Source organism: Boleophthalmus pectinirostris, unplaced genomic scaffold (genome assembly GCF_026225935.1).
Source record: "Boleophthalmus pectinirostris isolate CB_2022bp ecotype Guang Dong unplaced genomic scaffold, ASM2622593v1 HiC_scaffold_1, whole genome shotgun sequence".
Taxonomy (NCBI): Eukaryota; Metazoa; Chordata; class Actinopteri; order Gobiiformes; family Gobiidae; genus Boleophthalmus; species Boleophthalmus pectinirostris.
Window position 1 is genome coordinate 37,409,322 of NW_026570970.1, and position 14,316 is coordinate 37,423,637.

A 14,316-nucleotide genomic window follows, 5' to 3' on the forward strand; every position below is an offset into this window, starting at 1 on the left:
GGAGCTAATAACTGAAATCTAAAATCTATTATGCACTGCATGTGTACAGTCTGTGCTAACTTAAAATGTAAATGTGTAATAGTTTGGACTGCCATGTTTTCAGAGTGATATTGAAAAAGATGCACAAAAAAAATGTGTCTGAAGCAGGACCGTGCATATTATTATCAAGAGCAGATGCAGCTATTTACTACTGACAAACCATATTGTGATTTCATTGTGTGAACTGAAAGGGAAAGTGCATCACCTTTTGTTGAACGTGTCACACTTGATGTGGAATTGTTTGACAAACAACTGGAACGTGCTCATGACTTCTCGAAAAAAAAAAGTATCATTCCAGAGCTGTTTACCAAGTATTTTTCTGCCCCAAAAGCAGCAGCAGTTTTTGCTGATTATGGTCAACAACAGTGGTGCTACCACAGTGAGCCAAAAGCAGGAAACATGTTGATCTACTATTCTTACATCATTCTGATATTTGCAGAGCGAGTGAGAAAGCTTGAAGTAAGCATGAAGTGAGAGTCAGTGAGGTTTATTTGCTGGTTGTGCGCGTCTGTAGCTGGTCACAACAGTTTGATTTACATCCTTATCACTGGAAAACACCACAGATTCAGACACATTTGTAAGTGCACAACATACACTCACAATCTTGTCAAGGTAGGTCACATCATTTTCTGTCTGTGTCTCTCAAGCTTATGGGGACAGTGCTTTGCAAGACTGTGTACTTTTGATGGACAACTTCTGTTACTCTTTCAATATGTCTCCTTAAAGAGGCGAGACATCTGGTGTTCTCCAAGTCAACAGGATCTAACTGTTTCTTTCCACGAGTAAATCTGGAATCTTTAACCAGGAAACCTCTGTCTGCTAAAACTATGTCTCCTGGGAGCAAATGGGATAAAATATAAAAATACCATGTTCTGTGATGAACTTATCACTTGTGTGATGTCCCCATCCAATGGAAATGAAACAAATGGAAACTTGAGGTGAAATTGCAATAAAATATTTCATTGTGTGGTGTGATTTGTATGAGCTCTGGCTAGTCATCTATTGGGTTTCTCTTACTTCAAAACCATCTATAATGCAAAGCGTCTTTTCAAATCTGTTTCGAAATGCAAATGGAAGGGATGTTCTTAAGCATTCTCTGTCAGGCCACAACATTAGACTTGGCACCAGTCTACAGTGCATCACACTAATACAGTGTTTGAAGAGTTTTTAAACAGTGGTTGGAAATAAAAAGCCAAAAACATGTACTGCTGAAAACATGTTAAACCAGATTTAACACACAGACACAGACGCACACTCAGACGCACACACACACACAGATGCAGATGCACACAGAGACGCATACACACAGACGCAGACGCACATAGAGACACACATGCAGAGGCACACATACATGCACACACTGACCCACACAGAGACAGACACACTCTGTAAAGGAGGTGTTGGGAAGGAGACTCAAACTTGTGAGCTCAGAAAGGAGTGTATTTTACGACTGATTCAGGCGTCTTCAATCTCCACAGGTTTTCCAGCCAGAGCAATGAACAGAACGCCAGTGCACACTTAACCAAGTCTTTACTGATGATGTAAATGACAGGGTCATGCTCGATTCATGGTTGATTCAAAGTTGATTCAAAGTAGCTAAAAAGACAGAAATAAAATACTATGAGAAAAGAATAAAATAAAGCAATTATATAAATGTCCCACGATAGTTATGGCATTAATAATATAAATATTTCACTAAACGAATACAAATATAATGTTGTGGCTGAGCAGTGGAGGGACCCAAAAATGGACAGCAGAACCAGGTAAAACTAAAAGGTGAATTTATTTTACAAAATGGAGGCAGGGCTGGGGCTGGAGCAGGGCTGGAGCAGGGCTGGGTTTCAGGCTGGAGACGGCAAGGAACACGTGAGAGGACAGGACGAAACCGGCTTGAGGAGAGACACGTGAAACGATGGATCTTCAGAGAGGAAGGCAACTTGAGACGCACAACAGCAGGATTTATCACACTTTCAATGACATACGGACCAATAAACTTGGGTGCCAGTTTCTTAGACTCCACTTGTAGAGGGAGGTCGCGGGTTGACAGCCAAACCTTTTGTCCAGGCTGGTAGGGAGGGGATTGCTTGCGATGTCCATCTGCAAATCTCTGATTTCGAGTAGCTGTGCGCTGCAGTGCAGCTCAAGCAGCCCTCCAGACATGTCGACAGCGTCTTAAGTGAGCCTGGACTAATGGAACCGCCACATCCTCCTCTTGATCTGGGAACAGAGATGGTTGAAAACCCAAGGAAACCATGAATGGGGTCATACCTGTGGCAGAGGATACTAGAGAGTTGTGAGCGTATTCGATCCATGGCAAATATGTGCTCCATGTGGCTGGGTTACGGGCAGTGATGCAGCGCAGGGCAGTTTCAAGGTCTTGATTGGCCCGCTCCGTCTGACCATTAGACTGAGGGTGGTACCCTGACGAGAGACTGGAGGAAGTTCCCAGGGCTTGACAAAATGCCCTCCATACCTGAGACGTAAATTGTGGTCCTCTGTCGGAAAAAAATATTAATAGGGATGCTGTGGAGCCTGTACACATGAAGGACCAAAAGATTAGCGGTTTCAGTGGAAGTCAGCAAGTTGGGGAGGGGCACAAAATGTACAGCTTTAGAGAAACGGTCCACTATAGTGAGAATAACAGAATTACCATCTGAGTTTGGGAGTCACTGACAAAGTCAATAGCAATGTGGGACCAAGACCTGCTGGGAATAGGTAAGGGGTTGAGGAGACCAGAGGGAGCTTGATGATTAGACTTGTTACGGGCACAAGTAGTACAGGCAGCGATAAAAGACTGCGTGTCCTTCCTCATAAATGGCCACCAGAATTTTTGCTTCAGAAAAGCTAAGGTCCGGTGGAAACCAGAGTGACACGTCAGTTTGGAATTATGCCCCCACTGGAGGACCTGAGCTCACACAGACTCCGGCACAAAAAGGGAGTTAGGGGGGCAGGTACCTGGGGTAGGTTGGGTTCATAGAGCCTCACGGACCACTCTTTCAATCTCCCAATGAATAGACGCAACCGGGTAAGTAGATGGAGCAATCTCAGGTGAGTTATCTGGATCAACAATCTTACATGTCTCAGGCAGGTTGGGAACAGGCTGGGACTCAGGGACGTCAGGAGAGTACTGACGAGACAAGGAATCTGGTTTTATATTCCGAGAGCCAGGGCGGTAGGTTAGGATGAAGTTGAACCTTCCCAGAAACAGAGCCCATCTAGCCTGTCGAGAGTTGAGTCTCTTGGCAGAACAGAGATATGAAAAATTTTTGTGGTCAGTCCAAACAATGAGGGGATGTTCCGCACCCTCCAGCCAGTGCCTACACTCCTGCAAAGCCAAAACCACAGCCAAAAGCTCTCCATTTCCAATGTCATAGTTCACCTCAGCAGGAGACAGATGGCGTGAGAAGAAGGCACAAGGATGAATCTTTTGATCTCTAGGGGAACGCTGGGAAAGGACAGCTCCCACCCCGGAGTCAGAGGCATCAACTTCCATGATAAATTGCCTGGAGGGGTCAGGATGAGACAGGACAGGAGCAGAGGTGAACAGAGACTTAAGAATAGCAAAGGCATCTTGCGCCTCACTGGACCACTTAAAGGGGGTGAGGGTAGAGGTGAGACGGGTCAGCGGGGCTGCCTTTCTGCTGTAGTCCTTAATGAATCTCCTTTAAAAATTAGCAAACCCCAGAAAACGCTGCAGTTGTTTCCTGGTTTCAGGTCTGGGCTACTCTGCCACTGCTTTCACCTTTTCTGGATCAGCCTTTATGATTTATTTTTATATTAGCCCTGTTGAATAACAAAGCCCAGGAAGTTAACAGATGCTGCATGAAACTCACACTTCTCCGCTTTCACAAAGAGCTTCTTCCCTAGGAGGCGTTGCAGCACGAGTCTGACATGCTGGACATGTTCCTTGAGATCCCTGGAAAAAATGAGAATGTCAGCCAAATAAACGAAAACAAACTTATTCAATATATCCCGAAGTACATCATTGACAAGGGCTTGGAAAACTGCTGGAGCGTTAGTAAGACCAAATGGCATCACTAAGTATTCAAAATGTCCAAGAGGGGTATTAAATGCAGTCTTCCACTCATCACCCTGTCGAATGCGTACGAGGTGATAGGCATTTCTTAAGTCCAGTTTAGTAAAAATAGTGGCTTGATGAAGGGGCTCGAAGGCTGAATCAGTGGTAAATGGTCACATTTTTCTGTAGCGCTTTTCCACCTTCAAGGCACTCAAAGCACTTTACAACAAGGAACCACTCACACATTCACACACCAGTGTACACAGACACTGTGGGCAAGGTGGGTTAAATGCCTTGTCCAAGGACACAACGGCAGCATCCATCTGTGGGAGCTGGAATCACACCAGCCAACCTGTGGGTCAGTGTATCTGACCGCTCAACCTGTGATTTTTTTTATGTCGAGAGCTGGATTCGCCAACCTTCAGATGAGTGGGCGAATGCTTTACCAACTGAGCTACTGCCGCCAGTGAGTGGAAGTGGGTATTTATTTTTAATAGTAATGTCATTTAACCCTCTATAGTCTATACAGGGCCTCAAAGTCTTGTCCTTCTTGCCCACACAGAAAAACCCTGCGCCTACAGGTGACGAAGAGGGATGTATCAGCCCTGTAGCTAAAGAATCCTTAATATAAACCTCCATAGCCTCCCTCTCAGGACCGCAAAGTTTATATAAGCGACTAGATGGTAAAGGAGCACCAGGAAGCAGATCAATAGCACAATCATAGGGACGGTGAGGAGGTAGAGAAAGTGCTTTTTGTTTATTTAACACCTCACCCAGATCGTGATATTCAGGGGGCACAGCAGACAGATCAGGAGGACTGGGAGGAGGGGAAGAGACTAGTCCGCTGGGGGTTATGGCTGATTGGAGACAATTATAGTGGCAGAAAGTACTCCAGTCCTCCAATATGAGGATTGTGTAGTTTTAGCCAGGGGAGTCCCAAAACTATAGGGGCGTGAGGCGAAGAAATAACCAAAAACTGAAAAACTTCCTTGTGGTTACCAGACAAAACCAGTGTTAAATTAACAGTCTTGTGAGTGATCGTTGCCAGCCTCTCTCCGTTCAAAGCATTTACGTCCCTGGGGGGTTCTATGGGATCCAAAGGGTTATTAGCTTGAGATACAAAGTTAGAGTCAATGAAATTGTCATCTGCTCCTGAGTCAACGAGTGCAAGGAGGGGGACAGACTTACACGACCAGCACAGAGTAGATTGGAGCTGCAGTCTATGTGGAGAGGAAACCGGGAGAGTAGTTTGGCTCACCAGAACCTCTCCATTTACTGGTGAGCCATCTCTTTTGGTCGCTGGGGGCAGGAATTGATGTAGTGACCAGCCCGTCTGCAGTAAATACACAGTCCAGACTGCTGACGGCACTGGCGTTCTGCAGGTGTTAACCGAGCCCGGCCCAGCTGCATAGGCTCCTCTCCCGTAGAGAACTCAGGGGAACTGGAATGCACAGGGAAACTGTTAGATGGGGCATTTGAGATAGAGGAAGTAACCCGAGGTAAAGTGAGGGTACGAGGTGAGGATTGTCATGATTTCTCCTTTTGTCTTTCTCTAAGTCTATTGTCAAGACGGGTGGCAAGGGAAAGGAGTTCTTCAAGAGTGTTAGTCTCATCACGTGCAGCCAGTTCATCTTTTACTCAATCACTCAACCCCCTCATAAAAACACCTTGTAATGCCGTATCGTCCCAACCACTCTCAACTGCTAGAATGCGAAAATCTATGGCGTATTGGGCAACAGATGATGAGCCTTGATTGAGTGAGAGGAGGCGTCTTGCTGCTTCCTTGCCTTTAAGCGGGTGGTCAAATATTTTCCTCATCTCAGCGGTGAAATTAACGTCTGACTGGCATAAGGTGGAGTCCGATTCCCAAACAGCAGTGGCCCATTGTGCAGCTCTACCAGTGAGTAGACTTAGTAAAAATGAGATGCGAGACTTATCTGTATGGTAGGTGTTGGGTTGCTGGTCGAACACTAGGGAGCACTGGAGGAGGAATTGACCACAGGACCCAAGATCACCGCTGAGCAGCGAGTTGGTTCAGTTGAGTGTTAAGTTGAGTTACATTTGCGGACAATTCACAGAGTCTTTCAGTCACTTGCTTCAGGATCTGTGCTTTGGCCCACTCTGACCCCCTGTGTGGCCAGAGCCTGAAGAACAGGGTTTTGGTCCTGGTGCGATGGGTCCATATGGCCAGATTGTTCTGTTGTGGAGGGACCCAAAAATGGACAGCAGACCAGGTAAAAATAAAAGGTGAATTTATTTTACAAAATGGAGGCAGGGCTGGAGCAGGGCTGGAGCAGGACTGGGTTTCAGGCTGGACGGCAAGGAACACGTGCGTAGGACAAAAACAATCTGGCAGAGTCTCACAGGTGAGCAGGTCTCAAGTAGTCAGGTCCTTGATTAACTGCAGGTGAGGACAATTAGAGGTCCCCGGAGACTCCCCCCCCCCCCACCCACCCACCACCCACACACACACACACACACACACACACACACACACACACAGGGAAAGGAGGGAGAGGAGCACCAGTCATGACATATAAACAAGTAAAAATGAAAGAAANTGTTGAATAACAAAGCCCAGGAAGTTAACAGATGCTGCATGAAACTCACACTTCTCCGCTTTCACAAAGAGCTTCTTCCCTAGGAGGCGTTGCAGCACGAGTCTGACATGCTGGACATGTTCCTTGAGATCCCTGAAAAAAATGAGAATGTCAGCCAAATAAACGAAAACAAACTTATTCAACATATCCCGAAGTACATCATTGACAAGGGCTTGGAAAACTGCTGGAGCGTTAGTAAGACCAAATGGCATCACTAAGTATTCAAAATGTCCAAGAGGGGTATTAAATGCAGTCTTCCACTCATCACCCTGTCGAATGCGTACGAGGTGATAGGCATTTCTTAAGTCCAGTTTAGTAAAAATAGTGGCTTGATGAAGGGGCTCGAAGGCTGAATCAGTGGTAAATGGTCACATTTTTCTGTAGCGCTTTTCCACCTTCAAGGCACTCAAAGCACTTTACAACAAGGAACCACTCACACATTCACACACCAGTGTACACAGACACTGTGGGCAAGGTGGGTTAAATGCCTTGTCCAAGGACACAACGGCAGCATCCATCTGTGGGAGCTGGAATCACACCAGCCAACCTGTGGGTCAGTGTATCTGACCGCTCAACCTGTGATTTTTTTTATGTCGAGAGCTGGATTCGCCAACCTTCAGATGAGTGGGCGAATGCTTTACCAACTGAGCTACTGCCGCCAGTGAGTGGAAGTGGGTATTTATTTTTAATAGTAATGTCATTTAACCCTCTATAGTCTATACAGGGCCTCAAAGTCTTGTTCTTCTTGCCCACACAGAAAAACCCTGCGCCTACAGGTGACGAAGAGGGATGTATCAGCCCTGTAGCTAAAGATTCCTTAATATAAACCTCCATAGCCTCCCTCTCAGGACCGCAAAGTTTATATAAGCGACTAGATGGTAAAGGAGCACCAGGAAGCAGATCAATAGCACAATCATAGGGACGGTGAGGAGGTAGAGAAAGTGCTTTTTGTTTATTTAACACCTCACCCAGATCGTGATATTCAGGGGGCACAGCAGACAGATCAGGAGGACTGGGAGGAGGGGAAGAGACTAGTCCGCTGGGGGTTATGGCTGATTGGAGACAATTATAGTGGCAGAAAGTACTCCAGTCCTCCAATATGAGGATTGTGTAGTTTTAGCCAGGGGAGTCCCAAAACTATAGGGGCGTGAGGCGAAGAAATAACCAAAAACTGAAAAACTTCCTTGTGGTTACCAGACAAAACCAGTGTTAAATTAACAGTCTTGTGAGTGATCCGTTGCCAGCCTCTCTCCGTTCAAAGCATTTACGTCCCTGGGGGGTTCTATGGGATCCAAAGGGTTATTAGCTTGAGATACAAAGTTAGAGTCAATGAAATTGTCATCTGCTCCTGAGTCAACGAGTGCAAGGAGGGGGACAGACTTACACGACCAGCACAGAGTAGATTGGAGCTGCAGTCTATGTGGAGAGGAAACCGGGAGAGTAGTTTGGCTCACCAGAACCTCTCCATTTACTGGTGAGCCATCTCTTTTGGTCGCAGGGGGCAGGAATTGATGTAGTGACCAGCCCGTCTGCAGTAAATACACAGTCCAGACTGCTGACGGCACTGGCGTTCTGCAGGTGTTAACCGAGCCCGGCCCAGCTGCATAGGCTCCTCTCCAGTAGAGAACTCAGGGGAACTGGAATGCACAGGGAAACTGTTAGATGGGGCATTTGAGATAGAGGAAGTAACCCGAGGTAAAGTGAGGGTACGAGGTGAGGATTGTCATGATTTCTCCTTTTGTCTTTCTCTAAGTCTATTGTCAAGACGGGTGGCAAGGGAAAGGAGTTCTTCAAGAGTGTTAGTCTCATCACGTGCAGCCAGTTCATCTTTTACTCGATCACTCAACCCCCTCATAAAAACACCTTGTAATGCCGTATCGTCCCAACCACTCTCAACTGCTAGAATGCGAAAATCTATGGCGTAACAGACGATGAACCTTGATTGAGTGAGAGGAGGCGTCTTGCTGCTTCCTTGCCTTTAAGCGGGTGGTCAAATATTTTCCTCATCTCAGCGGTGAAATTAACGTATGACTGGCATAAGGTGGAGTCCGATTCCCAAACAGCAGTGGCCCATTGTGCAGCTCTACCAGTGAGTAGACTTAGTAAAAATGAGATGCGAGACTTATCTGTATGGTAGGTGTTGGGTTGCTGGTCGAACACTAGGGAGCACTGGAGGAGGAATTGACCACAGGACCCAAGATCACCGCTGAGCAGCGAGTTGGTTCAGTTGAGTGTTAAGTTGAGTTACATTTGCGGACAATTCACAGAGTCTTTCAGTCACTTGCTTCAGGATCTGTGCTTTGGCCCACACTCTGACCCCCTGTGTGGCCAGAGCCTGAAGAACAGGGTTTTGGTCCTGGTGCGATGGGTCCATATGGCCAGATTGTTCTGTTGTGGAGGGACCCAAAAATGGACAGCAGACCAGGTAAAAATAAAAGGTGAATTTATTTTACAAAATGGAGGCAGGGCTGGAGCAGGACTGGGTTTCAGGCTGGACGGCAAGGAACACGTGCGTAGGACAAAAACAATCTGGCAGAGTCTCACAGGTGAGCGGGTCTCAAGTAGTCAGGTCCTTGATTAACTGCAGGTGAGGACAATTAGAGGTCCCCGGAGACTCCCCCCCCCCCCCCACCCCCACCCACACACACACACACACACACACACACACACAGGGAAAGGAGGGAGAGGAGCACCAGTCATGACATATAAACAAGTAAAAATGAAAGAAAGGCCTAAATGAAACCTGTTTACAGTGATACAGTGTAAAACTGGTGACAGCCTGATAACATTTCTCACCAAAATGGTAAAATGTAAATGTCGGCATCATCGGCGCAGATTACGCAACCAATATCCGATATATCGGTATGAGACCGATTCAGGCATATTACAGAGAAAGTGGATAAACAGAAATGATACATTCTAATGAAATGACTTCCATTCTGATGGACACATGAACCCACGACAAATGAAAACTAAAAGAAAAGTCTGAGAATGATAAGATGATGGTGGAGCGACTGGCCCTGACGATGATACATGTGTACTCATACTGAAAGGAAGTTGGTGCTGGTGGATGGTGGATCCTGATTGGTCAGTTGGGAGGAGAGCCCTGATTGGCTGAAATGGTTTCCGGGCAGTCGTTGAGACCCAAATGTCCAAATAATAATTCACAGCATTTGTCTCTGTGTTCTTCACATTCAGTCCTAGGGCTGTTGGTGCAGTTGGTATCTGTGGTAATTTTGTGAACATGTCCTTTTGTTTTATAGTGACACATTTACTTTTATGTTTTAGAAAGTCATTGTTGAACACCACAACGAGAAACAGGAAGCAGCCTGGCGATAAACTAATGGATGTGACTATCCATGAACAGATCCACTGCTGGTTCATTGACTTATACATATAGTTAAGAGATTCACTGTATTAGTCATCATTAATGTACATAACATTAACATTAAATTATGATGTCTGTACATCTGTGACTGTGTGTTTTATCAGTTTTGATGAGTGCAGTAGCAATAAAGTTACGATTGGAGCAGTTAACTTAATGAAGACGAGAGAAGTGACAACTCCATCTCTTGAGGTAGATCCCAGTCTAAATATTATATTTCTATAACTCTACTGTTTTCATGTATATTTTACAAACATGGATTTGTGCCTCTGCTGGTGTTCTATCTGTAGTGGAGTGGCCAGCGCAGTCTCCAGATCTACACCCCATTGAGCTGTTGTGGGAGCAGCTTGACCGTATGGTACACAAGAAGTGCCCATCCAGCCAGTCCAACTTGTGGGAGGGGCTTCTAGAAGCGTGGGGAGAAATTTCTCCAGATTACCTCAACAAATTAACAGCTAGAATGCCAAATGTCTGCAATGCTGAAAATGCTGCAAATGGAGGATTCTTTGACGAAAGCAAAGACTGAAGGGAAAAAAAAATAAATAAATTCAAATATAAATAATAATTTCTAACCTTGTCAATGTCTTGACTGTATTTTCTATTAATTTTACAACTCATGGTGGTAAATAAGTGTGACTTTTCATGGAAAACACAAAATTGACTGGGTGACCCCAAACTTTTGAATGGTAGTGTAGGTTCCTAGTGATATAATAATCCCAGATCAGCGGCACCTCCGCCGCAGATCCAGGCTTATTTTTAAGGATCTGTGGTGGATCTGCGACTGATCCGCTGTGTTTCTGTGCAAGTGCACTCCGTTACTGATCCGTTTTCCAGATCCGCGGTGAATCTCTGGGAACCTCCGCTGTCAATCTGCTGCGTATACATTTTGCTAGATTGTTCAGTTGATACTGAATTCACATGCGGCGTGTGCTTAAGTGTAACATAAGCAGCCTAACATCCGGGCCATAGAAACCAGACAGAATAAAATATCAACACTGAAATACTCACAATGTGTGTGTGTTTATTTGAAATAAACTTTAAATTAAATATTGTAAATAGGTCAAAATCTTTTTTTTTTTTTTTTTTTTTTGACACTAAAATGGAAAAATGAAATAAACTGTTCTTAATTGAAATTCAAAAGAATGAATGGTACACGGAACAAAGCTCAAAAGTTCCTTAATAATTAAATGGTGCAGGAAGGAAGAAGAAATCCACTAAAGGGAGTGGTTCCAGTTCAAGGAAGTCAAGTTCAACCAGTTCAAGGGAAATAACAAAGACGTAACCAGAGTTTTACAGTAAATGATAATAATAGTTGGTCTACTCTAGTCTAGTCTAGTTTACTCCCACACACCATGTGACAAATCTACAGGATTTTCTTGTGGTGTGGTGATTCATTCTCTGTTTTGGGGCTCACTCCTGAGCAAAGGAGATTTCCATGGAGCAGAGTTAAAAGCTTCTTAGATTCTTAGGTTCTTCTTAGTCCCAGCTCAGCTCACACACATGCATATGTGTGTGTGTGTGTGTGTGTACAGGTATGCACACTGCTTATGACACTCTTACAGAGAGTTGACCTCATGTTGGGCAGAGTTACAGCACAACCACAGTCCACATTAAAGGTGCACTATGTACTTTGTCTTGTATTTATTCAGATAGATTTCTAAAAGTGTGTAATGCCACTAACTCCATATGTGAAATCTGCCAAACAAAGCAACTCCATCTGCACCAGAACACTTAAACAGGGCTCTTTAACATCACCTGTACTGAGACATGAACACACACACTGATTTGGTAAATCAAAATGGTACATGACCTGTTTATAACTAATTGTCTCTGAACCTGCAGCCAAATCTAAATTCATCCTCCATGAAAACTGTTGAGTTCAAATATTACTTTCAGTTGTTTCCCATAACTATTTCTCATTCTCCAAATATTTGGGTTAGCTCTCTGTCTCATGTAAGAAAATAAATAAATAAATAAAAATTGCATCAGGATTATCAAGATTATTTAACTGTAACAAATTCCACTAATACTGAACTGATGACATAGTGACAAGTGAAACACATTGGCCTTTAATGCTGCATCATGTGGCCAATATAATGTTACTGTTGTTGAGAGTTGAAATGAATGTATGCAACAACTAATTTATATTCAACTGAAAACTGAAATATATATATTTTAATTGAGGTAAATACATTTTTGAGTTGTAATAGAAAGTTGTACTTACATTTCCCTAAAGCTTGTGGGCAAAATTATGTTTCCAAATTGTGATTTTTTTTAGAGAAACTAAGCTCTCTCTGCACATCCTCTGGCCTCTCCAACAGGAAAATACTCACAGGAACTTTTTAACAGAGTGGACTCCCCAAGGGCAAATTGTTACATGCCACGAGTGTCTAGGAGGTGGCACGGTAACTGAAAAAAGATGTTAAAATAAACTGGGTGTGGAACAAAAGCTGGAAGCGTGGTGGTGTCAAAAAAAAATAATATTTATTACAAAAAAGTGCTAAAAAAGGTGTACAAAATCAGATAAAGATAACACAAAAATAAACAATGCAGATAGCTGCAGCAGTGGACCCACTGGTCACTCTTCTTGTGGCAGCTCTGGGCTTTTATACCCCCACTGATCAAGCGGGCCAGGTGAGGCTGATCAGAGGGGCGGATCTGAAGTGGGTAGAGGCAAGGCCAAACAAAACTAGGACATCGTCTGTCACACAAATCTACAGAGTGCTAAAACATTTGGTCAAATAAAAACAAGATCTGAGAAAATGTAATATATAAGCCCAGAGGATAGACATTTTCTCATAATGGGAAGGGGACATCCACCTCAAGATGAAATTGGTTGTAACGGACATATTTCTTGTTTGTTTTGTTTTGTTTGTTTCTTCTTTTTTTTTTATTGCAGATCTTCTGCATTAAAGGCTTGGGCTGCAATATGTATCATAATTAAACTAGACAGTAACCTAAATAATAGGGCTGGGTATTGCAACAACCTCACGATACGATACGTATCCTGATACATGTGTTTCCTGATACATGGCCTTCAAGATGGTAAGACAATTCTCACATTAACAAAAAAAAAAAAAAAAACAATAAAATTGAGTTGCACATATGAAAAGCTCAAAGAAAAAAGAAGGGCCAAAATACAAGCATACAGTTGCAGCCTGGAGCCCTGTGAGGACTTGAACCAGTTTAGGGCAGTGCCAGAGATTCCCTCCCAGTCCTCCAGTGTCTGAAAGAAGATCCATGACGGACAGTGTCGAAGCAGCACAGGACTAAGAAGATCAAGATGTGCCTGTATCAGTGTTCAGGCAGATGTCATTTGTCACACAGTGTTGGAGTAACAGTTTAAAAGTAACAATTACTGTAATGCATGCTTTTTTGACGCAGTAATGTCAGGCATTGAGGGAAAAATGTTTATTTTACCCGTACAAATGTAATAACAATTTCAATGTATTTTAACCTGGAGTGATTGTGTTTTTTTTGTTTTCTTCATGGCAAATTCACTAAATCACAGCGATATCGCAGCTTGAACACCGAGACGAAAGGACGACGCTGAACTCCACACTGCACAGGGCAAACCGCTGCGCGATTGCATTCTAGTCCAAGATTAGCCTGGTTTGGTCCCGGTTTAGTCCTGATTAGACCAGTTTGTCTTGTTTTAGACTGGTTTCCTGGTTTAGTCCATATATGTCATCATCATCTCTTCACTGTTATTTTGGTGAGAGTAACTTCAAGAAGTAATGTAATGTAATGTGTTACATTTTAAATGCAGTAATATGTAATGTAACGAATGATTTGAAATGACAGTAACAAGTCATAACACTTACAGTTTTAAAGTCACTTGCCAACATGTTTTCCTAGGAGAGCTGTGTGGGGCTGACACCTGACAGGGCCAGAAGTGGCCATGATTATTGCTCTAGTGATTGGAAGTAGCCACTTCACTTGTGCAAAGAACCTCGAGTTTCACTGACAAAATCAGTCTAAATGTGTAAAAGTAAATCAACATTTGCCATTGAACACTCCATTCTCAAAATGCTGGACTCTGTGGGCCTCCTGCTTTGCTTTTAGAGACTCTAACAACATTATCCACTGACTTGTTTTAGTAAAACCTTGTTTTAGATTTAAAAATTCATCATAATAAAATCTAACATTCACTGTTGTCTCCTTCTTGAAAGTGGAAAAATACTGGTAATCTGAACCTGCTCTGTGACTTGTACACAACTGGTGAGGTGAGGTTTCTGATGGACACGCTCAGGGCTCACAGTTCACACTAGGGC

General features: G+C 43.8%; 1 protein-coding gene across 1 annotated transcript in view; it reads left to right on the plus strand.

Annotated features, from left to right (window-relative positions):
* LOC110175649 (uncharacterized) overlaps window positions 1-14,316 on the plus strand; it is a 32,630-nt gene that overhangs the window by 16,030 nt on the left and 2,284 nt on the right. The window lies entirely within an intron of this gene.